This window comes from Eretmochelys imbricata, chromosome 27 (assembly GCF_965152235.1).
Source record: "Eretmochelys imbricata isolate rEreImb1 chromosome 27, rEreImb1.hap1, whole genome shotgun sequence".
NCBI classification, from domain to species: Eukaryota; Metazoa; Chordata; order Testudines; family Cheloniidae; genus Eretmochelys; species Eretmochelys imbricata.
Window position 1 is genome coordinate 4,814,480 of NC_135598.1, and position 26,069 is coordinate 4,840,548.

The following is a 26,069-nucleotide window of genomic DNA, read 5'->3' on the forward strand; positions in this document are numbered from 1 at the left end:
CAGTCTGTCTCCAGCTTGGAGGGGGAAGGACCTGGCTGCCTGGGAGCCCAGGGTACCTGGGGCAGAGCAGAGCAAGGCTGGGCTAGGCTAGGGAAGGGCAAGGGCAAGGGGAAGAGCAAGAGGAGCTGGGGAGCTCCAGCCTGGCAACTCCCCAGGCTGAGGCCTGGTTAAAGCCTAAGGAGGTACTGGGGCTGCAGAGGTGCAGCCCGGGGGTAGGCAGAGGCAGCTGGTTCAACCCCCTTGCCAGTGATGAGTGGCCATGACAGACTGCAGTCTTCCCCAGAGAAAGGGGGCTAGATGACGACTGGCAGTAGCAACTGAGGCAAGGTGGGCATTGGGGGAGGGGGTTCCCTTGGGAAGGGAGACCTGGAGCGTGAAGGCACTGCTGTGGGGCAGCACCCCAAGGTAAGGGGCACTGGGGTCCGGGAGGTACATGGGGCCTGCAGCAGGTGAGACATTGGCCAGCAGGGGGAGCCCCACCAGTGAGTGCTTGATCTGCTTCAGTCCTCTTACACCCCTGTGCAGCAGGGAGTACCCTTACACAGATGCCATTACAAAGAAGCCAAGTAATTTATTCAAGGAGTCTGTAGCAGAGCAGGGACTTGAACCCACATTTCCAAAGAGCCAGGCTAAGACCCTAACCACTAAACCACCCTTCTTCCTTCTTGAGGGGGCCTACCTGATGCCTCTAGGCCTGGTCTAAACTTAAAACTTATGTCAGTTACGGGTGTGAAAAAAACAGCGCTCTCCCCCACAGAACATAACCATACCAGCAAAATACCCTGTGTAGATACAGCTATGTTGGTGGAAGATTGCTTCAGTCAGCACTGCTAATGTTGTTTGGGGAGGGCGTGTTTTCACATTGACAGAAAAACTTCTTCTGTCAGTGTATTCTGTGTCTACAGACTATTCAGTAGACACAGCCCTAATCACTGATCCCTCCAAATCACTCGTGGAAAGATAGAAGCCGCTGTTGGAAAATCTGGCCAGTGCGTGTCATTCCTGTGAGTCAACGTTTATACCATGCACAAGGGGAAGCCTGCAGAACTAGCAATGGTAACAGAAACTGGATTGAGGCATCGTACTATAAAACTTAATCTACCATACACAGGCACAGTCTACCATAAAGAAACAGTGCGGACAGATATAAGAAAACATGAGATGGTTTAGTGTTCTAACGATATAAGCCACAGCAAGGCACAAATGCGCTCGGTGTCACTGGGGACGATTGCATTTCAATAGGTTAGGTGTACTCTCCAGGAGACGTGATGCAAACACTCAGTTTTCAAAGATATAAATGTTTGCCTTGTGCTGAGCAGAAGCCGTGGTACTGATCTGGGATCTCAAATATCATTTTAAGTTTTAAACTTTAGCGAGTCCCCGTCTCTCCCAGCCAGCACAAATACCCCAGTGAATTCCAGTGTGCACCTGGTAATGTTTGTTCATAAGTCAATGAGCTAGGGACATGTTTAAAGTGAGGAGTGATAGCCTGTGAGTAAATCAAAATATTAGAGCTCAGAAGACCTGGGTTGAATTCTTGTCTTTGCTACGAAATGCTGGGGAAAGTCATTTAATTTCTCTGTAGATCACTTTCCCCCACTTAAATAGGGCTAATAATACTTCCTTTGCCTGCCATGTCCATTTAGGGGTGTGGTTTCCAAAGTGTCAAGGGAAAGTAACTGCTCAACATCACCCATTGCAATTCAGTGTATTTCTCCCTGCGTTGCCTAGAGAACAGTGCACTGAACTGGGACTCAGGAGAGCAAGGCTTCATTGGGTTGCCAGCCTGCTAGGTGACCCTGGGCTAATCACGTCACTGTTCCTTGCCTCGGTTTCCCACCTGCAAAATGGGGATAATGGCACTGATCTCCTTTGTAAAGTGCTTTGAGAGCTACTGCTGAAAAGTGCTAGGCATTATTATTATTAGACACCTGTGAAAATTTCAGCTGTAGGTTGCAGGGTCTTAAGAGCAGGGACTATCTCTTACCGTGTGTCTGTACAGCTCCTAGCATAGCAGGGTTAGTCCATTAGATTGCTGAAGCCTCTTTGTGTAGCCAGATAGCAACACCTGGCTTGCTGTTAGCAACTCAATCACAAGTGCTGGCTCTGAAGTGAAGTGCTTCAGTTTCAGCCTAATCAGGAATGAGAAGCGAGTGCAGGGAATAAACCTAGCTCCCATTCACACTGGGAAGGACTTTTGTGGGTGGAGTGTACCTACCTCTGGCACAGAGCTGGGGGCTTGGCCTGTTTAACTCTCCAGCATCACTTGTATAGCTTGTCATGCCAATGACGTGTTACAGTACTGGGCTGAAAGGAATTGGCAGTGCAGTATGCTTGTGGGTAGAAGGTGGGATTTTTGCAGAAGAAGGAGGAAGTTGCATCTTCCGTCTATGGAGAGAGAGAGCACTTTGTACCACTCCTGAGTAACTAGTGCACTCTACCCCACTTGTATACCAGGCAGGTTGCTGAGGGACTAGCATCTATTCAACATTGGATGAAAGGGCTGGTCAGGCCAACACAGAGCCTTTGGGGTAGAGGGATAGAGTGGAAAACGGATTCCTCCCCTCCTCCCCAAATGACATGGTGTGCTAGAAAACAGCCCCTGGGATGTGCCAGTCTTGGCTAAACACCATGGGGAGCTGGAGGAACCAGTTCCAACACAGAGCTATCAAGCGGACTTGTGGAAAGGAGACATTACAGTTTTGAAAACCGTGGGAAGTAGTGTGGCATAGTGGATACAGCACAGGACCAGGACTCAGGAGACCTGCTTTCTATTCTGGGTTCTCTTCCCTGAGCTGACCTTGGGTAAGTCACTTCCCTGGTCTTTGCCTCGGTTTCCCCATCTGTAAATAGGGGTAACAATGCTGACTTCCTTTGCAAAATGCTTTGCGATGCTTGGATTTAAAGTACAACAGAACAACTGGGTTTTATTATAAAACATTCTCTTACCTACAGCTGGCTTTTGGGGAGGAATTGGGTCTTGGGTTCAGTCCCCACTGTGGAAGACTCACCCCACAGCGTGGCGTTATCCCTGCTTAGGTATTTCTAGGTGTTAGTAACTGCCCATCCTTAATGGGTCACATACCAGGAGCTGAGTGATTGAGACTCCATGGTGCCCCATGGTGCAAAGGTGGTATTTCCAGAGAAACGACAAAGACCTCTCAAGAGTGCAATGTCCCTGACCTGGGTAGCGGGAGGGCATGGGGTGGAAAGGTCACCAATCTGCATGCCTGATCCTTTGTCACTGCACCAGTCGGGTGAGCATTCATTCCTAAATAATTAAGTGGCTTGAAAAGGTTCCAAAGTCAAAACAGTGAATCAAAACGATCATCACTGGCCCCCTTCTTTGCATAGACATGTACAATGCTTGGCAACCCACTCAGAGCCAGGACACATTACTTCGAAATTCATCACTGAGCAATGACAGTGATAGAAACAGCTGTCAAGGCTCCTGGCCATGTCATCGGAATCTCCATAAATAAGTAACAGGCCCTGACTCACTTACTTCTGACAAGTCGTAAAATCCTGGCATTGCAGATTTTTGCTGGGGAAGACCTTTCCCCATGCATTTGGATTTTTGTGTTCAAGTTAAATTTGTGAATCAAATTGTAACCGACTCACATTAAAATACGACCTGGCATCTGACTCTCCTTGACAGCTACTAGGAAAGGGCTCTGTTCTTAATGGGACGTGGGCACTCTTTGAAAAACATGGAGGTGAAGTCCTGGCTCACCTGAAATCAAAAGCAAAACTCTCTACCCGGAGGCCAGGAGTTCACCCTCCTTCTTCTGTGATGTATCAGACCAATGGTGTTTTTATTGCCTGACTTTTTCTCCTGTTTAGTGGATTTTACATGGGAAAGAGAAACCAGATAAACATGACCTTGGGCATGTCGCTTAACCTCTCTGTGCCTCTGTTTCCCCCTCCCTGTGCTTTGTCTATTACGATTGTAAGCTCTTCAGGCAGGGAGTGTCTCTCATTATGTGTGTACAGCACCATGCACCATGGGGCTCTGATCTGAATTGTGGCCTCTACCTGCTGCTGACTGAATAATAATAATGCCCATCAATGTGTGACCTATTGAATAGGCATTGCTCGCAGGAGTCCTTGCTGGGGAAGGGGTGGCATTACAGACTCATTGCTTATTAGAGAGTGATGCTTTTTACCAATATAAAACACATGTTTAAAAAGACTCTTTCATGGAATGAAAACAGGGCTGTGCTCAATTCGGCCGTGGCTTCCCATCCACCAGCTGGCTGAGCAGATCTCCCCACAGCTTGGGTCCTTGTTTAGCTAACTATCTAACCACACACCTGCGCCCAACCCCATGTGGCTAATATAAGATCTGCAAATACCACTGCTGACTGACAGGGCTCCATCCCTTGCGGCTCACCTGGGTACAGTTACAGACTCTGGCCATCCTGGTTTGATGTCTCCTCGTGGCTCCAGCCATTGGACAGAGGCCATGGCTGGGCAGACACAGCATCTTCCCCCGTGACTGAGAAAAGAGAATATTTTTGCTTCGGTGACTCCTACAGCTGGGGGGCAGTCCTGCACCAGCTGCTTCAGCATCTCCATCCATCCTCTAGCTCACTGCTGGGTGACACCAAAGCATGAATCAGATGTGTCTGACCCAACAATGTCCTTCACAGCTGGCCACAGGATCAGCTCGAGGGAGCATATGCTATTATTTATTCTCTGTATTTGTGTTTATTTATTTTGCAGAAGGAGAAGGTCAGTCAAAGTCTAAACAGTTCTGGGAGGATTGAAGTTGGTCTTCAGAAGCCTAGTGTGTTCTCAGCAGGATTGTCCCCCTGGCTTGGATCAATGTAACCGTTTCGCCTGAATGTGCGGCAAAGCCATCCCTGCCCTCCTCCACTGATGTTTATGGGAAAAGACAGCCTTACCTGCCAGGGATTATATAAATGCCCAAGGCTGAATCTTTAGAGCATGATCAGAGCGGAGCTGGGAATACAGTTTCTCCTCTGAGGGTTTCTTCAAAAAATGAATAAGTAACAAGCCTTTTGGTGCAAATAGAAGATTGGATCCAAGTTGTCAAGATTCCTTCCCTACTCTGAACTCTAGGGTACAGATGTGGGGACCTGCATGAAAACCTCCTAAAAACTTACTTTCACCAGCTTAGGTTAAAACTTCCCCAAGGTACAAATTAATTTTATCCTTTGTCCCTGGATCTCCACTGCCACCACCAAACTTTAACTGGGTTTACTGGAAACATAGTTTGGACACGTCTTTCCCCCCAAAATCCTCCCAACCCTTGCACCCCACTTCCTGGGGAAGGCTTGGTAAAAATCCTCACCAATTTGCATAGGTGACCACAGACCCAAACCCTTGGATCTTAGAACAATGAAAAAGCATTCAGTTTTCTTACAAGAAGACTTTTAATAGAAGTAAAGGAATCACCTCTGTAAAATCAGGATGGCAGATACCTTACAGGGTAATTAGATTCAAAACATAGAGAATCCCTCTAGGCAAAACCTAAAGTTACAAAAAAGACACACAGACAGGAATAGTCATTCTATTCAGCACAGTTCTTTTCTCAGCCATTTAAAGAAATCATAATCTAACACATACCTAGCTAGATTACTTACTAAAAGTTCTAAGACTCCATTCCTGTTCTATCCCTGGCAAAAGCAGCATACAGACAGACACCAACCCTCTGTTTTTCTCCCTCCTCCCAGTTTTTGAAAGTATTTTGTCTCCTCATTGGTCATTTTGGTCAGGTGCCAGCAAGGTTACCTTTAGCTTCTTAACCTTTTACAGGTGAGAGGATTTTTCCTCTGGCCAGGAGGGATTTTAAAGGGGTTTACCCTTCCCTTTATATTTATGACACAAGTGCTCTAGCAATAAGAGCTATGGCAGACCTTTCAGGTCACCTTGTCCAGTGTATGATTGCTCCCTTGCAGTACAATTGCTAGTGTGTTTGCTGAAAATGTCTCCAGCCATGAGCCTCCTTTGCTTACTTTCTAAGAGGCAAATCCCACAGGGTAGGCAATATGTGTGTGTGTATGAGAGAAAGAGAGTGAGAGAGATGCTGGGACTGGACAACAGGGGATGGATCACTTGACAATTGCCCTGTTCTGTTCATGCCCTCTGAAGCATCTGGCACTGGCCACTGTCAGAAGACAGGACACTGAGCTAGGTGGACCATTGGGTTGACCCTGGATGGCCGTTCTTATGTTCTTATGAAATCCTCAACTGCCAGTTTGGGGCACCAGAGTCCATTCCACAAAATTAAAAAGCCATTAAAAAGCCTAAGCCAATGAAACGTGAATCCCAAATCCAGCTTCAAAGTCAGGAACTCGCAGTGTGAGTAAGAGGGGTTTGAAAAACCATTTTCTTCTTTGAAAGAAAAGTGAGAACCATGAAGTTAGGCGCCTTTGAGAAAATGGGCCACTGTATCTAATCTTCATTCATCTCCTTACTCCTAGTACTTGGTTATTGTCCCCCTCATTAGTCACCCCCTAGCTAAGCTCTAATTCTTAAGTGCATTTCCTAACAAGACAGGCTCTGCAGCCTCTGGCTCCTTTTTGATGCTCTGCTCTCTATTCCCTGCACTTTGCCTGCTTCCTGTTGTGCCGGTAACCCTGACGAAAGTGTGGCTATGCGTACAGAATAGCAGGGCTTGTGCCACAGGTGGATTATGGCTATTGATCCTTTCCAAGCCTAGATTTAATAAAGGCTATGTCTACACTGCAGTTTATGCTGAATAAATCACACCCCCGAGTGACATAAATCACGCTGACATAAGCACTCGTTCACAGCGCTATTCCCACTCGTTCACAGCTTTTCCCACCGACAGAGCTTCTGCCATTCGTGGAGGCAGTTTTATTATGCCGACAGGAGAGCTCTCTCCCGTTAGCATAGAGCGTCTTCACCACACACGCTGCAGCGGCACAGCGATGCTGCTTTAGCGCTGTACGTGTAAACATGGCCTTTGGTAGCCAAGCTCTGGTTCCATTGAATGGTAACCTCCCGCTGATCTCATTAGGATCAGAATGTAGCCCACAGTCATTGTGGCCTTTGGGTGGAGAACAAGGGACAGGCAATGTGGGGATCTGAGTTGGTAATTGACTAATGGTAATTGACTGCTGAGGATGTCTGACACAGATGAGCAGAGTGCTGCCAGCCTGCACAGAGATTCTTCCCAGAAGACAGTGATCCTCACCTCACCTTGACTTCCCTTGTGTGAGGGGCACTGGACCTGGTATCCCTGTGGCTAGCTTGGCTCCAGGGTGGGGGTCACAGCAGGGCATCGTGACCCCACACACACATACAAGCTTCTCCTGTTCTCCCCTGGAGTGAGAGCTCTGGCCTGGAAATGGGCGCCGCATCTCTTAAATGGCACAACACGGAGCATACACCTCAGTGCCACTAGAGCGGCGCTGGCCGAGGGGGTCATCCTGGTTTGCTGTTTAATCCCTTTCAGCGTCAGCTCCATGAGCAGTTCCTGCCTCACACCCTCGGCTGAGAGAGAAGCCATTCGATTGGCTTAGTGACCGTAGAACGTGTTCTGGCCACAAAACACCACCATAGAACCATAGAATCATAGGACTGGTACCTCGAGAGGTCATCTAGGCCAGTCCCCTGCACTCATGGCAGGACTAATGATTATCTAGACCATCCCTGACAGGTGTTTGTCCAACCTGCTCTTAAAAATCTCCAATGATGGAGATTCCACAACCTCCCTGGGCAATTTATTCCAGTGCTTAACCACCCTCACAGTTAGAAAGTTTTTCCTAATGTCCAACCTAAACCTCCCTTGCTGCAATTTAAGCCCATTGCTTCTTGTCCTGTATTCGGAGGTTAGGAAGAACAATTTTTCTCCCTCCTCCTTGTAACAACCTTTTATGTACTTGAAAACTCTTATCATGTCCCCTCTCAGTCTTCTCTTTTCCAGACTAAACAAACCCAATTTTTTCAATCTTCCCTCATAGGTCATGTTTTCTAGACCTTTAATAATTTTTGTTGCTCTTCTCTGGACTCTCTCCAATTTGTCCACATCTTTCCTGAAACGTGGCCCCCAGAACTGGACACAAGACTCCAGTTGAGGCCTAATCAGCGCATTGCAGAGCAGGAGAATTACCTCTCATGACTTGCTTACCACACTCCCACCAATATATCCCAGAAGGATGTTCGCTTTTTTTGCAACAACATTACAATAATACCATGATATGCCTTCTCTCTTTGATAAGGACACAGCGCAGCGCTCTGAGTTCATGTGATGCAGATACAAGGACAACGTACAATCTCGCAGCTGCTTGGGGAACTAGGGCTAGAATTCCAGTGGCCTTGCTTTAGCACACCTGGACGCTGCCATCTGAGCAGAGACAGCCCCCCCAGTACCTCTAATAGCAGGTCTTTGTGGACCAGCCCCTAGGGGGCGACGTCAGGCATGCAGTCATTCACTATGGCGAGTGGAGCCTGACAAGTCATCTGAGGTCACCTGCGAATCTTGCGTCCAATCAATCCACAAGCACTGGTCTAACCAGGCGACCCCCGAGGTGCCTAACGAAAGCAGCCACTCCGGTCTGTTCAATTTCTCTACCTGATTGGGGATACTCCCAGCTGACAGGTGGTTCTGACCCACTGCTCCTGCCCCACACATAGCTGCTCACCCTAACACACACACAAACCCAGCACGTCGCATCATGCCTGGGCCTGTGCTTGTGAGGGGCATGAGATCACTGTGTCTGGGTAGGGGCTGCACTGCAGGAGGAGAGCCCAGTTTTGCAACCTGCTGTGTTCAAAATCAAGAGCCTGGGCCCTCAAAATCATGTGATTTAAAAACACCAGAAGAATGTGGGCATTTTTTATTTGACTTCTGCTTTTTTGAGCCTTGAGCATTCATGTTTCCTGATTTTTCTGCCCAACCAGAAGAGCTAGGAACAGGTCTTTTTGAAAATGAGCACTGAGAAGCTCACTGAACCCAGGAAACCCACCCAGTGCTGTGAAATTGGGAGTGCAGGCAATTTGGATAGGGTTCCTGTCCCAAAGCTGCCATGCAGGAGGAATGTTAATGCTGTGGGACTGCAACAGGGACAGGGGGTTTTGCCATCTGACCTTGAGCCAAAGACACAACATTGGAGAAGAAACCCCTGTGCAGATAATTTATTGCATGGAAACCACCCCTAGTAATGCGCTGGTGAATTTGCATCTGTGCAGGATTGTTGAGCATCTAGAAGGAACAAACACCTGCTGGCAGGAAGGCAAAGGTGCCCCATCAGAGGCCGAGTGACAGCTTCATGGTTTTCCTTCAAAGAGGGCTATTGGTTGCCTTTGTTATGGAGCAGAGAGGGGGGCTTGGTGTATTGTTGCACAAGCACATCAACGTGCAAAAATGTGCACACAGTTGTGAGCGTGCAAATGAGCAGTCACACCCCCCAAAATGGCTCTTTGCACCAGGACTGTGCACGCAAACACAGCACATAGGCATGCCAATGGAGCATCACATGGCTTGCATGGTTTTGTTCAGGGGCAGGTGGGCAAGCTGTGCTGCAAGATATATTTAAAATATATCCATTTCCAAGCTGGAGTCCTGTTCTTAGTAGGCTGTTTTTCAAATTTAAAGAGAGAAGCTATATTTCAGACACAGAATACAAAGCAGCGAAAGTTAAGTGGCCTGCAGTGGCTGAGAGCCTATCTGATCACCATGGAGAGCTCCGGACTAAAGTGAATGCCAATTGTTTGTTATTTCTGAGCCTGATGCTGTATAAAGGAGCTGACCCTATCCTGCCCTTTCCACATATGAAAAAAGTATTAAATACTTTGAGGGGTTGATCTGGTAAGCCAGATGCTTCAGCAAAACAGAGCTGGGTGCAAAAGAGTCTAGATACTGCATAAAGAAGTATCCTGGCTCTCTGGGAAGGCTGCACTGTTTGCACAGCCTACAGGCCTTACAGATACACAAATACACTCCCATTGCATGACTGCAAAATCCAGGCTGGGACTTGAGGACATGCAGTGAGTTAGAAGTCCAGGGAGGAACCCTGGGGCTGCACTCAGCCGGGCAGGTAAAGTCAGCTTTGCACCTGTTATAATGTTCAGCCTCATTCGGACAGCCCAGACCTGCTCCCGGAGCTGGCATGACTTGTTGCAGGCAGTCACGAGAAGGCAGCAGGACTGCTGTCAGAACCGTTAATCCAGCAGGCCGGGCACTCATCTAGGATGTAGGAGACCTGTAGGTGAATTCCCGCTCTGAAAGAGACTTGACATGGGCTTCTTGGTTCACCAAAACGTCCACAAAATTTCAGATTCAGTGTGATGCAAACTGATTTTTTTTCTCCTGATTTTCTGGAACTTCCAAGGAACTGAAAATCTCTTTCATTGGACCAACTTCTGTTGGTGAGCAAGACAAGCTTTGGGCGGTTTGAAAGCTCAAATAAATTGGTTAGTCTCTAAGGTGCCACAAGTCCTCCTTTTCTTTTTGCAAATACAGACTAACACGGCTGCTACTCTGAAACTTGAAAGCCTGTGTCTCTCACCAACAGAAGCTGGTCCAATAAATGATATCACCTTACCCACCTTGTCTTCCTAACCTGCTGGGGCCAACAGCACTACAACCACACTGCATATATCGAACTGGGCAATCAGTTGTTTGCCCAGATCTCATTCTAACACAGCTCTGGGGGTAGGTGTGTGTGGTAAGCCAGCACAAGTTCCATTGAGTCAGTTTTAATCACAGACTGTTTATTAAGCACCGCTACAATCCCCTCAATGTGGACGCACTGAAAACTGGGCTCTCAAAAAATTATTCTCAGGATCCCTGCCAGCAGCCACTGCACAGTGGTGTGCTGTTTGGAGCTGCTTCCGATCAAAGAAGCCTCCCCCAGCCACTTTCTTCTATCATCACAAAGCTTAGCGCTTTTAAAAGTTTAACAATGAGCTGACATTAAAACTGCCATGCAAAGAAACATTGAGGACTGTGCATTTGATTAATCTTTACACTCATGATCTAAAGGCAGGATGTGCCATTCTGGTCTCCCTGGAAAGCCCTTGTTCCTGAAGTCTCTGAAAACCCTAGATATATTTTTATTTCTTTCAATTACTCCTAATAAAAAAAAAGTATAGTGGAAGCTGCTAAAATCACTACTTTTTCATGCTATCAGAATCCTTGCCCGATTACTTCAAAATCCTCTGATATTAGCAGCATGACCCGTGACTCTCTGTACACTGAGAGAAAGACCAAGCCTTAAACTCAGGTCTTGCTAGGCCCCTGATTGCATTTCATTTTCTTTAACTCAAATATGCATGTCATGTAAAGGCAGCTTTTGGGGAAACTAAAACAGCATATAAAATATCCTGGTTTCACTTTCTCATTCCATGACTCTTCAGCACAGAAATCTCACTGCATGCCACAAACTGCAGATGATAAATGTACTAGATCACCCCAAGACAAACTGTACTAAACCAATCCAGTCTGATTTAGCCCCCTCTGATTAGACTCAGCTAAAGCCAAATCTGCTAATGCCAAGCCAAAGAGGATAGCTTAATGGTCCAAAATTGCATTTTTTACTGTGTGTGTGTGTCTTTCAGATAAGAGCTTGAATAACAAGCTTCTGTCTACTTTGCAGAAACATTAAATCTCCAATGGAAAATTCTGCAAGAATGAATAGGGTTTTCTCTACTGTTCTTGGTCAACATTTTCCCTGCTCCCACCCTGTTAGTGTTCTGAAGTTTGATATGTCCACCCCAGAGGTGGCTGCATTTCTCTGTTGTATGCTCTTTGGGTTGCAAGGCACAGTGGAAATGCAGAATAGAGATGAACCTCAGACCAGAACCCTGGGTCTGCACCCACTCAAATTCTGAGCAGTTACAGATCAGGATCTGAATTTTCTAGCCCAGGTTTAATTTTACTGGGGGCCTAAGCCAGAACCCCAAATCCCAACAGCTGCAAATTTGGGGGAGAGGTCCAGTCTGGATCTGATTCCACCTCTGAAGTTGGGGGTTTGGGCTGGCATCTTATTGTTTCTCTAATAGCGCATCTGCCTTGTAATCCCCGTGCTGACTCCCCATAATGGAGCTTGCATTCTGCACCACCTCGATTGGGAATGCAGTCTCACATTGTGGAGGTACATCGCTTCGTTGGCCAGAGTGTGGCTGGCTCTGCATGGCAGAAGGGCATTCTTGCTTCATGCCCCTGTGCAGAGTCCAGCTAGCATGGAATCCTTGCATCCACATGAGCACAAGGACAGCTCCTGGCTAGCTGCCCCATGAGAGCTAGTCACCCCCGAAGATAGGGCTGTGACTCTATCCTTATCAACAGCAACCAGCCCAGGGGAGCGTGTGCCCCTAGGAGGTGGTGCAACGAACATGCTCCCCCAATACGCCTGGGCACTCCAGGCAGCTTTGTGCCCAATAACTATGATGGATCCCATTGCTCACCATTTGGACAGTGATCTCCAGCTGTGTGAATGGAAGAGTGTGAGGAAGTCCCAGGCGGCATCTGCTACGACCCCAGACTTGCAATAAGGAAAATGCTCCTGCATGCACCAGCCAGACTAATTACACGCTGCAAATTGCTATGCTGCTCGGTGCAACACAGGACTCAGAAGCTATTTGCGCTTCATGAAAGGGCAGGAGGCTATGATGAGTTCTAGGGCAACTCCCTTGGAGAGCCTGGAGACTGCCAGATGCTGCAGTCCTCAGCCAGCTGCTGTGTGCTTCTGCTGCTTAACTGGAACCGAGACGTTGCACCTCTGCTGTTAAACTGTGGCTACCCCCCGAGATTCACAAAGCAGAGCAGGGCCTGTGGGTCTCTGTCAGAAGTTGGATTCCCAGCTTTGATGGGAATGACAAGGAGTGGAATGACAATTGGCCATGTGTCTCTCTCTACAGTGACCCCACCGGACCCAGCTTAGAAAAATGCTAATGGGGCCCCACTGACTTCACAGAACGAAGTACTGATAATTTTGATGTGTTCCTTGTTAGCAGCCATTTTTCATTTGAGCAGAACTTTACGAGGATACCTCAAAGTGAGACAGTCACTGAAGATTTGAAGAATGGAGAAGAATGAAATCAGAGCATTGATCAAGTGCCTCCAGAAGAAAGGCTTAACCCCAAAGGCAATCCATGAGCACATGCTGGCAACACCGAGGATGATGACCCTTCATAGACCACAGGAAAAACTGGGGTTGCTGAATTTAAGTGAGGCAGAGTCACAGTACCCTGGAGAGGCCACCACTCCAAAGAAAGCTGATGCTGTCCACAAGATGTTGACAGATGACAGAAGATCAGTAGTCAGGCACATAGCTGAGACAGTGGGCATCAGTACTGGGTCAGTGTACACCGTCCTCAAGGATGACTTGGCCCTGAGAAAGGTGTCAGCAAGGTGGGTCCCCAGAATGTCCAGCGCTGATCAGAAGAGAGTGTGACTCGGCGTTTCCACGGAACTTTTCAAACTTTTTCTTCTCCAGCACAACACATCACCCTGCACATCCCAGGTTGCAGTGACCAAATGGAGCTTTCAGCTGCTTCCTCATTCAGCCTATTCACCAGATTTGGCTCCCTCAGATGTCTACCCATTCCCCAAGTTGAAGGAGGACCTTCGCAGGAAGTTTCAATGAAGATAGGTTTTCAAGTTGTTTTCAATGAGGAAGTTTTCAATGAAGAAGAGTTTCAATGATGATAATGAGGTGATCACAGCATTTGAGGAGTTTCTGGACATGCAGGACAAGGCCTTCTTTCAAATGGGCATAGCCAACCACAGCTGTACTGGACCAAATGCCTTGTGGTCAAGGGGGAACCACATGGAAATGTAAATAAACAATTGAACGCAAATTATGGGGTTTTTTCTTTGTCCGGCTACAAACTTTCTGCACACCCCAGGTGTCCCTCACTGACAGGTTACTGAAGTTGCTGATGGTAACCCATATTCCCCACCCTCCATGTCCAAAGAGATTGTTTCTTTACAGGCTGATAGGCATTTAGCGCTGACCAAAGAAGTGCAATGTTAAGAGCCCTGGGTATAGAGATTACCTGCATACCCCCAGAACAGGGACAGTAGCAGCACGGTTCTCCTCCATCCTCCCAACCAATCTGCCTTAGCCGTGACCACCTATGGGGAAGACAGTGGGATTTTCTCTCCATTGGCTGCTCAGTCCATGGTCTTTGCTCCAGTGCGACCCTGGGTGGTGAGTTTGACTTCGTGAGTGTTATCTCATGGACTGGGCGGAGAGTCACAAACTCATTTCACATGTTTCAGAGTAACAGCCGTGTTAGTCTGTATTCGCAAAAAGAAAAGGAGTACTTGTGGCACCTTAGAGACTAACCAATTTCTTTGAGCATGAGCTTTCGTGAGCTACAGCTCACTTCATCGGAGTGTAGCTGTAGCTCATGAAAGCTCATGCTCAAATAAATTGGTTAGTCTCTAAGGTGCCACAAGTACTCCTTTTCATTTCACATGGAGAGACATCAAACGGGGATAGCTCTCATTTTCTACCAGCAGAGGCTGGAGCCAGCCAGTGACCTAGAAGTGAAAGTCCCCAGGGCTCATTCCTAGCCCATTACCACCACCCAAAGCTGCCAGGATGCTGAGCTCAAGGTTCTTTGTTTCAGCGGTGAAACACCTATCCCTGAACCGGCTGAAAGGCAGACAAAGGCAGGAATGAAACATGTACAGGAAATCACCCTTTTCAGGGCCCAACCTGCTGTATCCCTGGGCACATTCAGTCCAATTCTTCTCCATCTTCCTGAGGAGATAACTTTGTTAAGTAAAACAAGTTTTGTCAGTGCCTGGAGTGAACAGTTACCTCACGTCTCACAATAGACTTATTTAAGAATACTCCATTCTTATTTATTACTAGTAGTATTTGCTACACAGGACTGCCTAGAGCAGGGATTGGCAACCTTTGGCACACGGCCCATCAAGAAAACCCCCTGGCAGGCCAGGACGGTTTGTTTACCTGCAGCATCCGCAGGTTCAGCCGATCACAGCTCCCACCAGCCGCAGTTCTCTGCTTCCCGCAGCCCCCATTGGCCTGGAGCGGCGAACCGTGGCCCGTGGGAACTGTGATCAGCTGAACCTACAGACGCTGCAGGTAAACAAACTGGCCCAGCCTGCCAGGGGGTTTCCCTGACGGGCTGCGTGCCAAAGGTTGTCGATCCCTGGCCTAGAGGCTCCATACGAGATCCCCAAAAGTGCTGTACAGACACATAGTAAGACACAGGCCTTTCCCTGAAGAGCTTAGATGTCAATAGAGAAGAGGGACACATGACGAATTAGTATCCCCATTTCACAGCCAGCAAGCCAAGGCCCAGAGACAAAACACGATTTACCTAAGTTCATACAGGGTGACTGTAGCAGAGCTGGGAACTGAACTCAGCTGTCAGTCTAGCGCTTTAACTTCAAGACCATCCTTCCTCTCTCAGATGGGTTATTTGTTATTGGTAAATTTACATTAAAGAATATTCTATACTCAGCTAATATTTCCCAATCCCAGCACACAGACCTGTGGAGCTATTTGTGGGGATGCACAAACATTTTGCAATAAAATATCAGTAAACAATTATTTTCATTCTCTGCCGCATCCCTCCTCTGCTCACACGTTTCCGTCATGATTTGAGATCCTACGCTACATAAAAAACAAATAAAGCTTTTTCCAATTTTCCTCTAAATACAAAAACACTGAGAAGAAAATTTCAGCTGCATTTATTTATATTGATCTGGAAGGTATTTTCTTCAAGCACTGAACAAACATCTCTGCAAACATCAATATTGGGATTAGCCTCAGAAATATCAGCTATATTTCATATGCGAGCAGCTCTTACCTTTGGGACCATTTGCCCCTTCATTCATTGCATCTTTTATTACTATTATTATTATTTCCTTTACAAAATTTGCCCTGTGTAAAAGAGGCTGCAGGCCACCTAAATATCCCCATCCTTCTTAGCCTGCTGACAATGAATATGTATTTAAGCAAAGAAGAATGGAGAGTTGGCTGAACTTGTATCTGTTGCAGGAAATTGAAAGATGGTTTCAAAGGTTCAGTGTCATTATGCCTGGCTTCTAGCATCTAATCCATGGGAGAAATGCAACAATTTTGTTATTGTAATGTTACTGAGCTCTTCAACGACTCTTGGCTTTGGAACAAAACCCATGAATTTTTGCCCAGAAACCTCAAAAGCACTGTGCAAAGAACAATCATTACAATTATCTTCATTTTGCAGGTGGGGAGACTGAGGCAAAAAGGCCAACATTTTGAAACTTGGGCTTCAGAAGTTAGGCAACTAAATCCATAATTAAGAGCTTAAGTTAACAGCCTGATTTTCAGAGATGCTCGCCACTCATAGCTCCCATCTTCAAACCCCATTCTTTGCTGGAATTCTCCATACCTCCACCTCCACCCTGGTAACCTCTATCCTTCCCCTTCCTGAATGATTGCTCTGGATCGTGCCTTCTCTTCCTTTGCCCTGTCTTCAAGGCTGCATCTATGCTAGAAAATCTTTACTGGGTGGAAAAGAAAGGCAACACTTTCTAGCGTAGATAAGAGGTAACATTTTGAAAAGTACCAATGTGACTTAGGGTGCCTAAGTCCCATTTTCAAATTATTTATAGTGGAAATTGGCATAGTTAGAGCAGAATGGTTCTACTCAGCTGTGACAGTCAGTATTCCCAGTAGACAAGCCCTGACTTTCATGGACTCTTAGGCTCAGTTTGAAATTTGAAAATGGGACTTAGGCCCTTTTGAAAATTTTTCCTAAGGGCACATCCTATTCTCGGTCAAATTCGTGGGAGTTTTGCATTGACTACAATGGGAGCAGATTTGGTAGCCTGGTTCAGACCGAAAACATTGGTTGGCCTAGCTATGTCACTCAGTGAGGGGAAAAATTCAGAAAAAAAATCAGAAAAATTCAGACCCCTCCCAAGAGACATTGTTAAGCCGACCTAAAGCCCCGGTATAGACACTGCTAAGAGGACAATGACCTAGCTACTGCCTCCCGAAAGGGTGGATTAAGTACAGTGATGGGGGAAAAAACCCTTTCATTGCTATAGGAAATATCTACACTACAGCACAACCACACCGCTGTAGTGTCTGTAGTGTAGCCAAGCCCTAAGGGATTAAAAGGAAGGTGGGAGGGGGATATCACGACTGCACTATTAACAGCCCAAAACACACATGACCTTTGTTCTGTTCTGCACAAGTTCTATAGACTGCTGTCAGCACCACAGAACCTGAATCCCTAACATGGTGGGACAGCAAACAGAGACCTGTAAGTGAAGTGCTTACATACCACAGGGCTATTGACTATTGGCTATTGACCCCTGGATCTGCCATTGACTCACTGCCTAACCTTGGGCAAATCTCTTTCTCCACTCAGTGTCTCAGTTTCCCCATCTGTAAAATTGGCACAACAGTACTTACTCACCTCTGTAAAGTACTTTCAGATCTGAACATGAAAAGTGCTACCTGCATCATCAATAACTGTCATTGGGTTAGTGGGTAACTATCCCATTGGAATGTGGATGTTTTTCTAAAAGATCTGCTCTAAGGATTATTTTGAGGATGGTCTCTGGCCTGTGCTGAACAGGAGGTCAGACTAGATTATCACAATGGTCCCTTCTGGCTTTGGAATCTATTCAGCTATTGTATTTTTTTAAATAATCAAAATACAACATGTTTTCACTTTTACTGTAGAACTGGTTGAAATGTTTCATCTGAAACTATTTAAATTGGTGGTTTTCTAAAACTGAAAATCCTCATTACAACTTTTCTCCCTGCCCCCAACCAAAATGTTCCCATTTTAAATCAAACCTAAACATTCTAAAGAAGCTGAATTTTTGAAATGTCTGTTTTTGGTTTTCCTTCCTTTTTGTCACTGAATACAAAAGAATGATGTTGAGGGTTTTTCGGTTTTGTTTTTTACATTTACTTATTTTTCCTCACTGCTCTTTCACTTTTCTGGTAGCCATTCTCAAAAACAAAACAAAAACAAAACCCAAAACTTCCTCCACTTTTGAAAAGTTACAGAGGGAGTGAAAGGAAAAAAAAAAGAAAGAAAAATTAACAAGTGAGGGGTGGGCGTGGGGGGGAATCCCAAACCCTGAATATTATTGCCTCAGGGGTAAACAAGAGGGAAAGGAGAAACACATACAAATAAAAAATGATTCCAACCCCCATGCAACTCAGACAACTTTGAATTTCCAGAGTTTTCATGAAGTTGCTTTTTCTATTTTTCTACTGACTCTGTTCTATTTTGTCTCTACGCTAAGTATTGCAAACAACTTTGCTACCCCACACTCCCCAGCCTGGCATGTCTGTGAGGTTGGTCAGTTTTATAATCACGTTGTAGCTGAGATAGATGAAAGCACAGAGAAGTTACATGAGTTATTCAAAGCCACAGATTAAGCCAGAGGTGAGGCTGGGAAGAAAACCCACGACTAAAGCTAGGGGAAATTTTTCAACCAAAACTTATTTTCAGCAAAAAAAAAGAAAAAAAAAGCACGTTCAGTGACACCAAAACATTTCATTAATTTGTGTCAATTTTGCTGAATTGTTCTAGTTAGGGGAAAAAAACTGAAAAAGCTGAAATGTTTCATTTTGACATTTTCAAAACAAAGCGTTTGTATTTGAAATAACTTTTCATTTGGAAATTTCCTTTTATTTTATTTTTAGAGTTTAAAAACATGTTAAACGATGCTCAAAATCCAAACATTTCAGTTTAGGTTGAATTATGACACATTTTGTTCGACCCACAAGGAATTTGTTTTTGACTTTTTGAGTCACCAAAAAATTTGAACATTTTCAGTTTTGTTTCAACCCCAAACAAATTGTTTTCTCCCATTTTTCAGAACTGCTAATGAACAGAAAAATCCATTATTCACCCAACGCTACCCAGGATTCCAACCTTTTGTTTTCAGAACCGGACAGCTCCTTCCTAGAGCTAGAAACAGAACCCAAGAGTCCTGCTTTTCATCATTGCCCACCATTCTTCTCTCACGTTACATCCATATGAAGCATCTACAGGAAATGCTACATTCTGGGTCCATAATGTCGGTGGCCTGGCATGGCCTGTGATTCACGATGCTGATTAATCATAGAATCATAGAATCATAGAATATCAGGGTTGGAAGGGACCTCAGTAGGTCAACTAGTCCAACCCCCTGCTCAAAAGCAGGACCCATCCCCAATTAAATCATCCTAGCCAGGGCTTTGTCAAGCCTGACCTTAAAAACTTCTAAGGAAGGAGATTCCACCACCTCCCTAGGCAACGCATTCCAGTGTTTCACCACCCTCCTAGTGAAAAAGTTTTTCCTAATATCCGACCTAAACCTCCCCCACTGCAACTTGAGACCATTACTCCTTGTCCTGTCCTCTTCCACCACTGAGAATAGTCTAGAACCATCCTCTCTGGAACCACCTCTCAGGTAGTTGAAAGCAGCTATCACATCCCCCCTCATTCTTCTCTTCCGCAGACTAAACAATCCCAGTTCCCTCAGCCTCTCCTCATAACTCATGTGTTCCAGACCCCTAATCATTTTTGTTGCCCTTCGCTGGACTCTTTCCAATTTATCCACATCCTTCTTGTAGTGTGGGGCCCAAAACTGGACACAGTACTCCAGATGAGGCCTCACCAATGTCGAATAGAGGGGGACGATCACGTCCCTCGATCTGCTCGCTATGCCCCTACTTATACATCCCAAAATGCCATTGACCTTCTTGGCAACAAGGGCACACTGCTGACTCATATCCAGCTTCTCGTCCACTGTAACCCCTAGGTCCTTTTCCGCAGAACTGCTGCCTAGCCATTCGGTCCCTAGTCTGTAGCTGTGCATTGGGTTCTTCCGTCCTAAGTGCAGGACCCTGCACTTATCCTTATTGAACCTCATCAGATTTCTTTTGGCCCAATCCTCCAATTTGTCTAGGTCCCTCTGTATCCTATCCCTGCCCTCCAGCGTATCTACCACTCCTCCCAGTTTAGTATCATCCGCAAATTTGCTGAGAGTGCAATCCACACCATCTTCCAGATCATTTATGAAGATATTGAACAAAACCGGCCCCAGGACCGACCCTTGGGGCACTCCACTTGACACCGGCTGCCAACTAGACATGGAGCCATTGATCACTACCCGTTGAGCCCGACAATCTAGCCAACTTTCTACCCACCTTATAGTGCATTCATCCAGCCCATACTTCTTTAACTTGCTGACAAGAATACTGTGGGAGACCGTGTCAAAAGCTTTGCTAAAGTCAAAATACAATACATCCACTGCTTTCCCTTCATCCACAGAACCAGTAATCTCATCATAGAAGGCGATTAGATTAGTCAGGCATGACCTTCCCTTGGTGAATCCATGCTGACTGTTCCTGATCACTTTCCTCTCATGTAAGTGCTTCAGGATTGATTCTTTGAGGACCTGCTCCATGATTTTTCCGGGGACTGAAGTGAGGCTGACTGGCCTGTAGTTCCCAGGATCCTCCTTCTTCCCTTTTTTAAAGATTGGCACTACATTAGCCAAAGTCAGCCTTGGATTATCAAAGTGCAGATGCTAAAACAGAAGCCTTTGCCAGCCTGCAGATAGAAACAATACTTCAGAAGCTATCAGCCAAAAATGAAGGTGAATGATATATTTTTGGCCATGAAGCTTTCTTTGGGCCATGAAAGGGAACAAATAAGCTAACAAGGAGGAAGTCTCTAGTTTACTTTCCAAATAGCCTGGAGAAGTCCCTGCAGAAGAAATGATATCTTTAATTTTTCTTCTCTCTCTTTATTTTTACTTTATTTCTTTCCCCTCTTTCAGCTGGGTTTATGAAGGATTCAAAATTGCTGTTGAGCTTCACAAAACAGAAGAAAAGGGGCCATTTCTGGCGGCAACATATCTGAGGAGAATCAGCACTCTGGCATTCACATACTGGGTTCTATGGGCCAAGTCAGTCAAGGGGGGATGGGTTAAAGAGCCAGGTCATAATCCCTCACCCAGCAAAAGCTGTGCGGGAAAGGTGTCAGGGACAGCTTTCTCTGGTGCAAGGAGAAGTCAAATACAGTAGCAGAAAATGAAATTCGGAATGGTGAGTATTTGCTAAGGCCAGGACTGGCGCATGATGTCACCTAAACCAGGAGAATGATGAACCTCCCACTGTAGATTCCGCTTGCCTTTGGCCCAAACACAGCAATAGAATGGCTGTAGGCCATAGTGGTTTGACCCATTGCTCCAGCATGCTGTACGAATGGAGTGTACAATACAAAACCCTGAATGAGAGATGTCCAAGTTATCTAAAAGGCCATGGGCAAGACTGTCCATCACAGTATGGCCTCTTTATCATGCTCTGGTGGCACCAAGAGGATGAAAAAGCTGGTGCATCTGGTCACCCATGGAATAATCCAGGGGCACATTGGCTCTATACCATCTTCTCACAGCTCCTGGCACAGGAGGCATGGCTGGGGGAAAGATAACATAGCTGGAGCATTGCTTCACTACAGCACATCTCAGCTTACAAAATGGCCCTACGAATCCTTAGGAAGCCAAAGATAAGTGAGAGAGGCCCTGAGACTGCTGTAATTTTTGCCAGGAGCTGAGTCTCTACCACTAAGGAAAGGACTCAGTGGTCATGAGGGATAATCAACTGAACATGAGTGGCCAGGGCCATGCTGTGGAGAGGAGGACTAATGTGATCCTTGGAGGTATAACCAGGGTGGTAGGAAGGTGATTTTACCAATATATGGGACTGGTGAATACAAGCTGGGTGACTTCTTGGTTCACAGGCAATTCCCGAAAACAAATAAAAATTCTTGCACTGAACAAAATATTTTGTTCGATTCAAAACAAAATATTTCACTTTGATTTTGCGACTTTTAAAAAATATTTTGGATTAGTTTTGAAAATACGGTGAAAGGAGATTTTGAGAGAAAAAGTCATTTTGAACCCCAAATTCAAAACTTTTTGTTTTGAAATTGTTGAAATGCAACATTTTGACTATTTTTGAAATTTGGGCCTGAGGGACAAGTGAAACAATTTGGCAAACCCCACAAGAATTTGCGAAACATTCTCATGTCACCACAGCTGTGTTTTTTCGACAAAAAAAGTTTCAGCCGTAATTCCGCCCAATCAAAAAGTCAAAAACAAATTCCTTGTGGGTCAAACAAATGCATCATAATTCAACCCAAACTGAAATGTTTTGTTTGGATTTTGAGCATTGTCTACTGGTGAGCCCATGGCTTGAATAAGGTGCCCAGTTCTGGTGTCTACACATAAAAAAGGCATGTGTGAAGTGTGAGCGAGTTCTGAGTGAGCACTGGAGGAGCAGTGACTCATTCAAACAGACTCATTGACTTCAATGGGCTACTCACACAAGTATATGCTCAGCAGCATGAAGTGAGGGGCTCCTCTCCTCTTAGGCTAGGTTGGCTCATGACTGTGTTCCATGTGCTTTGTCGAAATGGCATCCCTCCCCTACCCCCAACCTGTGTAACCAGCTTAGCTAGGCTTGTTTCCTTCCAGATCTTGAAGCAGTGGATCATCCCACAATGCATTGTTCTAAGTGCTGCTCTGGGTGCATATTCCCTATGCATTCTATCCCCCATGAATGAAATATGAGACAGCTGCTCATATTCTCCCCACAATATACACACTGTGTGGTAGGAAAACTGGCCATATGGCTAAGACCATTTCCCTTTATCAAGGCAACCAAACACTGATAATTCTACGCACACTCAATACTACTTTTTGACTTGGCTTGCAAAAGCCGCAGCTTATCGCATAAGGTGAAAGAGTGCTGGCCAGGTCTGGGCTCAGAGTGTGACAAAATACACTATCAGCAGTGCAGCCCACCGGAGCACCCAGAGGACAGGAAGTCAGAATCTGTGGGTTCTCTTTCAGTTGTAGCTGTTGATTCATTGAGTGATGCTAAGCTAGCCACTTTCTCTCTCTGCACCTTAGTTTATCCATCTGTGAATGAAAACTCAACAAGGGGCTGCGAGCCATGTTTGATGTCTATACAGATGCTTTGAAACCCTTGGATGAAAGGACTCCTGCAAGTGCAAAGTAGCACTTTGATGAGTTCTCTTTCTTACTGGCACTGAATATGCAAATCAGGTGGGCTGAGCTCCAGACACAGAGCACACTCCAACACAGGCATCTCTGGAGATTTGTTCCTTTTGTCTATTGGAAGCAGATGTCCAAGCATCCTTGTGCAATGCCTCAGGCACTCCTGGGGTGGGGGTGCTTTCTACATACAGTGATCAACATGCCAAATAACATTACGCTTACAAGAGGCAGTGTGGCCTAGTGGATAAAGCAAAGAACTGACAGGAGATCTGTGGTCTATTTCCAGTTCTGCCATTAGCCTGCTGGGCAAATCACTTCCTCTCTCTGTGCTTCGATTTCTCAATCAGCAAAATAGGGATAATGATACTGACCACCTTGTAAAGTGCTTTGAGATCTCCTGCGTGGACACTTTAGGATGCTGGGATCATTTGAAACCACACACCTTATTGCGCAGCTAGGGAGAAAGACTATGGCACCACCTGCTCGCTCTTGGACCTTTCAGTTACTTCCCACCCTGGAAGAAAGGAGTACCTTCAAGAAATGAGGGTCCCCAGAGTCTCACCCTGCATGTTGCCAACTCTTACAGTTCGGGGGGTTTTCTTTAAGCCCCAGCACCTGGAGTAATATATGTGGGTGAGAATTTCAGCTTCAAGGTACATTTCTAGCCTTCATGGGGGCAGAAAAAAATTACACAGAAGTATGACCTCTAAAGGGTCAAAACCCAAAAGACAAAAAATTAAAAAAAGAACCCAATGGCTGTTGCTTTTAAAAATCTCATCATGTTTAAGTTACTCTCACGGTATTTTGGAGCCTGACACATGATTTTGATAACCTGTTGTTTGCAATAGGCTGCAGGTGCCTCTTGCATGGACGCCCATGCCCCCAATAACCCAAATAGGATGGGGCCATGGAGTGGGGGTGTGCTCTGAGGGCTCCGGATTCCTGTCACGTGGCTCTGCCGGGGAGGGATCGTGTGACTTTGGGTGGGCCTGGCGCTTGATTTTTTAGCCCTGGGGGTTGCTCATGCTGAGAGAAGATCATTTTATAATAATAATTTGGGTTGTCTGGGTCAGACACTCTCCCCTCGAGTTCTGTACGTTTAAACAGCTTTTCTCTTCCAAATCACGAAAGACAAGAAACGGTTAAACTCCAAACAAAAGATGGAAAGAAAGGAAAATGGAGGAGGGCTGCTTCTGGGGGGTGGGGGGTGGATTGATTCGTCTGGCCTTGCATCTCCAGTACAGTTAGAAGCAAAACTAGTATTCCAAGACGTTCCTACAGCAAAGTCCATCAGCAAGGCACTCACGCTCAGCTGCTCTGAATATCAAGGTATACTTAAGCGCTGGGGGCTGGACTAGCGGTCCCTTCCAGCCCTACATTTCTATGATTCTAGCTAGATGCAAAGTCTGGTATAAACCCCCATTTCTTTCCCTTATCTCTTCCCTCACTCAGGCACAGACACAGCGTCATCGATTCCAAGGCCAGAAGGGACCACTGTGATCTCCAGTCTGACCTCCTATATAACCCAGGCCATGGGACCCCCACCAAATAAGTCCTGGAGCTGATCTTTCAGAAAAGCATCCAATCCTGACATACAAATGGTCAGTGACGGAGAATCTGCCACCACCCTCAGTAAGTTGTTCTAGTGGTTAATTACTCTCACTGTTAAAAATGTACGCCTTATTGCCCGTCTGAATTTGTCTAGCTTCAACTTCCAGCCGTTGGATCATGTTAGACATTTCTCCGCTACACTGAAGAGTCGATTATTAAGTGTTTGTTCCCCAGGTGGACACGTATAGACTGTGATCAACCCTTAACCTTCCCTTTTGTTAAGATAAATGCTAGTTTCACTCAAACCTAAAAATCACAAGCCTTAACCATCTGGCTCAAAATGGCAACCTCATCTTTCAGAGGATACAGGGACAAACTGGGCTCCCTTTGTCTCAGGACAGCAGCATGCTTTCACCCCTGGATGGATAGGAGGCATTTCCAGCACTTAACTCATACAAAAAAAAGAGTCTGGGCTCTGCAAGTCATTAGGCTGTAATTCATAATCCAAACACGGATCAAACAATTTGCCTGCTGACTGGAGCTTGTAGAGCAAGAAGCCTGGATGGCTCCTCTAATCCTGTGGCTACAGATGAGAGACGATTCTAACTCCAAAGGCTGAAGCAATTGTTCTTTGTAATTTACAGATCAGCAGAGTGCCTGCAGAAAGTCCATGCACACCTGGGTATAAATGGGGGGCCCGTTACATCTCTGCTCCCTTCACAGCAAACTAACCATGCGCCTCAGGTTTCCCACTTTCTCTAATCAGACTGTGGCAGCCTAGGTGCTGGCAGGTGGTTCGTTCGAAGGTCATTAGCACAGACCCATCACAGCTAGAGGCTGGTTGGTATTGTGCCCTGCAGAATTGGCACCGTCTCACCATTTGTTTGCTAGGTTGTGACTTGCAAGTTTTTTCCAGGCTGGATATGTTTCCAGCAAGTACTGCTAATGACTAGGAGTGAAAAAGATTCAGATCATGGTGTAAATCCAGTATAACTTCACTGGAGTCACTGCAGTTTTACACAGGGAATAGCAAGAGCAGAACCAGGCCCCATGATCCTGGAAAGAAGACTCTTGCAATGGACCCTTCATCTGAAACTGATGATTGGATAGAGACTGGGTGGAGTGTGCGAAAGGGGTTGTGCAGGGGAGAATGATTTCTCCTCCATGGATCTTTGCCAACAAAATCAAGGGTGAGTGATGCCTGTTATCCCCAGTCCATAGCAAGAAACACCAAGGAGGAACACTAAGCTAGAGCTGGGTGGTGTTTCTTGGCCAAAATATTTCTTTGGTGAAAAATGCAGATTCGGCAACACCAAAACATTAATGTCAATTCAGGTCAGTTTCACTGAATTGTTTTGGTCCCAAACCAACCCATCAACCCTAAAAGAAAATTCTGAAAAAAAATTGTAAAAAGTTATTTCGACATTTACAAAATGAAGCGTTTTGATTTTTCAGTTCAGAATGACTTTTTGTTTCAAAATTCCCTTTAATATTATTTTTTAAAAATTCAAAAATG

At 45.8% G+C, this 26,069-nt stretch overlaps 1 protein-coding gene across 1 annotated transcript in view; it reads right to left on the bottom strand.

The window, feature by feature from the left end:
• Positions 1-26,069, bottom strand: part of LOC144258017 (acid-sensing ion channel 2) — a 1,355,089-nt gene that overhangs the window by 624,089 nt on the left and 704,931 nt on the right. The window lies entirely within an intron of this gene.